This window comes from Colobus angolensis, unplaced genomic scaffold (genome assembly GCF_000951035.1).
Source record: "Colobus angolensis palliatus isolate OR3802 unplaced genomic scaffold, Cang.pa_1.0 Scaffold293, whole genome shotgun sequence".
NCBI classification, from domain to species: Eukaryota; Metazoa; Chordata; class Mammalia; order Primates; family Cercopithecidae; genus Colobus; species Colobus angolensis.
The window spans coordinates 950,367-954,889 of NW_012116188.1; positions in this window are offsets into that span (position 1 = coordinate 950,367).

Below are 4,523 nucleotides of genomic sequence, written 5' to 3' on the forward strand. Positions count from 1 at the left end.
GAGGGAGAGAGAGGTGCCACACACTTTTAGATAGGGAATGGGAGGGAGGAGGAGGTAGGGAGAGGGAGAGAGAGGGAGGGAGAGAGAGGGAGAGGTGCCACACACTTTTAAATAACCAGATCTCGTGAGAACTCACTCACTATCATGAGAACAGCAAGGGGGAAATCCACCCCCATGATACAATCACCTTCTACCAGGTCCCTCGCTGACAGGTGGGGATTACAATTTGACATGAGATATGGGTGGGGACATAGAGCCAAACCATATCACAGCTATGAAGGCTTATAAAAACATCAGGATGTGGGCTAGGTGTGGTAGCACACACCTATAATCCCAGCACATTGGGAGGCCAAGGTGGAAGGATCAGTTGAACCCAGGAATTCGAGATCAACCTGGGCAACATAGTGAGACTCCCCATCTCTACAAAAAATTGTTTAAAACTAGCTGAGTGTGGTGGTGCGCACCTGTAGTCCCAGCTACTCATAAGAGTGAGGTGTGAGGATGGCTTCAGCCTAGAAGTTTGAGGCTGCAGTAAGCCAAGATCGCATCACTGCACTCCAGCCTGGGCAATAGAGGGAGATCCTGTCTCAAAAAGAAAAAAATAAGAAAGAAATTAGGATAAGCACTTTCAGAAAAAGCTTCAGAAAGAAGGGCAGATTCTTCTTTAGGCCAGGTGCAAAAGTGTGACTTTCCAGAAGAAACGGGAAGACCAAAAAAAATGATCAATGTATTTTTCTCCAGATGAGGTATTTGTGTATGAATATTCTGAAGAAAGGGTTTTCTTTTTCCAGGACTAGCCAGCAGAGCCCTAGAGGAACTGCAGGACGTGGTGAGTGGCTTCACAATAGGTCACCACTGTCTGTGTCAGTCCAGGGAACCAGCAGCGCTCTTCTGCTTCTGAAGCCTACTTGAGTTAATGAAAATCCTGGCGACCCTGTTGAACCCAATTCATTGCTGAGAGCCATGAAAAATAGCTCCATAAATCTGCCTCTGAAGAAAAGGTTGGACTTCCCAGGTTGGGATAAACAAATTGAGGATTTCAAAGCAACCTGTTAGTTACTCATGCCAATTTGCATACAAATGCCAACAAACAACCTCCCATTGTTAAAGGAGATGGTGAAGGATGTTCGGGTTTTATTGTCCAACTATGGTGATTGTCACCACCCAGTCCCTTGAAAGAACTACCTCACAACCTGCTTCACAATCAAGTGTCAGGACAGGGAAATGACCCTTGACATTTACCAAGCCCAGATGGACAGACGATCCTGATCACCCCCGCAGGCCGCCTCCTAAACCAGCCACACCTTCTTGCTCTGTCCAGGCTGTGAAATTGGTGACCAGATGCCTCCACTTCAAGCGTGATAAATGCTACACCAGGTTTAGCAGAGAGAATGAGATTTCTGACTTCCAGCCAAAACGTTTGCATTTTAAAATGTCCACAACAGTGTTGCTTTTAAAGAGGGAGATTAGCCGGGCGCGGTGGCTCAAGCCTGTAATCCCAGCACTTTGGGAGGCCGAGACGGGCGGATCACGAGGTCAGGAGATCGAGACCATCCTGGCGAACACGGTGAAACCCCGTCTCTACTAAAAAATACAAAAAACTAGCCGGGCGACGTGGCGGGCGCCTGTAGTCCCAGCTACTCGGGAGGCTGAGGCAGGAGAATGGCGGGAACCCGGGAGGCGGAGCTTGCAGTGAGCTGAGATCTGGCCACTGCACTCCAGCCCGGGCGGCAGAGCGAGACTCCGCCTAAAATAAATAAATAAATAAATAAATAAATAAATAAATAAATAAATAAATAAATAAAGAGGGAGATTTTCTCTTTCCCACATTTATTCAATTTTTAGTAAGCACCACTGGAGGGGGATGAAGAGAGCTTGATTAGTAGGTACCAATAGATAGTTTGATAAAAAAAAAATAAGATTTAGTGTTTGACAGATCGGTGGGGTGACTATAGTTTACAGTAATCTATTATATATTTCAAAATAACTAGAAGAGAATAATTCAGATGTTTCTAGTACACAACAGACAAATATTTAAAGTGATAGATACCCAATTATACTGCTTTGATCTGTACAAATTATATGAATGGATTATCACATATGCTCCCCAAAATATGTACATCTATTGTGTATCAATTTTTTAAAATCTACAACGTTAAAAAAAAAAAAAAAGCAGGAAGCAGGTTGATACCGGTTTGAGCCAGGACTCAGAAAATATAAAGATATGTATAATAGTTTTAAATAAATACATAAATGGAACACAGGAAACTAGAAGAAATACTGTAAAAGGATTGTGAAGTCAAGAATGACCTTCCCTTCCCTCCCGCTCCTGCCACCCCTGCCCAACATATACATTCTTTTTTTCAAAATTTATCTTTGCACTTTGGGAGGCTATGGAGGGAGGTTCACTTGAGGCCAGGAGTTTGAGACCAGGGCGGACATCAGAGTGAGAGCCTCATCTCTACAAAAAATTGTTTTAATTAGCTGCGCATGGTGGTGCACAGCTGTAGTCCCAGTTGCTCAGGAAGCTGAGGCGGGAGGATTGCTGGAGCCCAGGAGTTTGAGACCAACCTGGAGACTCCACTTCTACCAAAAAAATGACAAAAGGCCAGGCGTGGTGGCATATGCCTGTAGTCCCAGCTACTTGGAGGCTGAAGCAGGAGGATCACTGAGTCCAGGAGTTCAAGGCTACAGTGAGCTATGATCCCACCAGTGCACTACAGCCTGACCTACAGGCTGGGCTTACCAAAATAAGTAATTTTTGTAAAAGAACACTGTATAATAATGTGATAAAATAAATATAGGCCGGGCATGGTGGTTCATGCCTGTAATCTCAGCGCTTTGAGAGGCCGAGGCGGGTGGATCACCTGAGATCGGGAGTTCGGGACCAGCCTGACCAACATGGAGAAACCCCGTCTCTACTAACAATATAAAATTAGCCGGGCATGGTGGCACATGCCTGTCATCCCAGCTCCTCGGGATTTTGAGGCAGGATAATCGCTCAAAACTGGGAGGCGGAGGTTGCGGTGAGCCAAGATCGTGCCATTGCATTCCAGCCTGGGCAACAAGAGTGAAACTCCGTCTCAAAAAAAAAAAAAAAAGAAACATATAAAAGCCTAAATTATGAAACCGCAATGGATTCACAAGAGCTATTTGGATTTTGAAGTTAAAGGTAAACTCTTCATGAAGATGCTAAGTGTTTGTGAAGGGAAGGGAATCCATAACTTGGTGTGTCCTTGAATGAAAGACACAGCGAGCTATTTTTTGCTTTTATTACAGCCTCTGGGCAGAGGTTCATTTCCATGAGAAGAAAAGAGAATTTGCCAGAGTTGCCCTGGTGTAGCAGGGCCTATCAAGCCATTGAGGATGAAATACTAAATCAGGTAGCGCATTCCAGGTTCTCAACCTTTTTGAGCAACAAAACTCTCAGTGGCTTGTTCTTAACTCCTTGGAGAGACAACGGTGAAAACTTTGGATTATCTTTAAATACTAAAATGAAAGTACAACTCTTAGTTCAAAAGAGAATAGTGATAAAATTCTGGGTGAGAATTAGTGTCCTTAAATGAGCTTAGAGCCTGCACCAAATATAAAAGGTAGACTCAGATATTTGACCTTAGCAATGTTTCATTAATGTTCAGGCCCATTGGAATTTTTTCTCAACTTCCTTCACTAGCAATTTGTTTTCATTTAGGCTTTCTGTACAAAAATTATAAATCTGTAAAACAATCAGTTAGGATAGAGAAATAAAAGGGAAAGACAACATTTATTTACTAAAAACCAGAAACAGGTGCCTGAAAACAAAAGGCCTTAATCTGTCCTTCATCTAATTCTCTCCTTTGGATTTTGGATATGTCCAAAGGTTATTGATCACGGCTCCTTCCCACGGGTAGTTCACAGTTTCATCCCTAAACCTAGGTGAGAAATGCCCTCATTTGCCAAGGCAACTGTGAATTAAAGCTATGGTATCAAAACCACATCCACTAAATTTAGGGGGAAAAAAACACTCTGCCATGAACTTGTAACACTTAAAAAGTAAGAAACTTGCTTTGAGAAGTGTGCTGTTTTTCCACTGTCCTCATCGGCTCCCTAGGGAAATTCCAAGGGGAAGAAAGCAGGGATAAAGAGCTTTTTGTATTTCTCTTGGTTTTAACTGCTAAAACAATTTTTGTTCCATTAGGTTTGTAATGCGAGATCTTTCAGAGTGAATTGACACAACAGCCTCTGAGTTTATTAATTCATCACAACTGACTTAGTCTTCACGTGTCTAAAAACAAATTGCTGACTTCTCGCAAGTTCCAAACTACTTATGCAACGCCTTGAAAACTGTTAAATGTAAAATTATTCCAGGATTACGAAGTCTATTCAATTAACATGGCATACAAACACACGCGCATACACACACACACACGCGCATACACACACACACACACACACACACACACACACGGCATGCACAGTTTTCAGCTGATCTTTCCTGAGTTCTATTCAAGTCCAACATCAATCTAATCTGCAAGATACCGGGA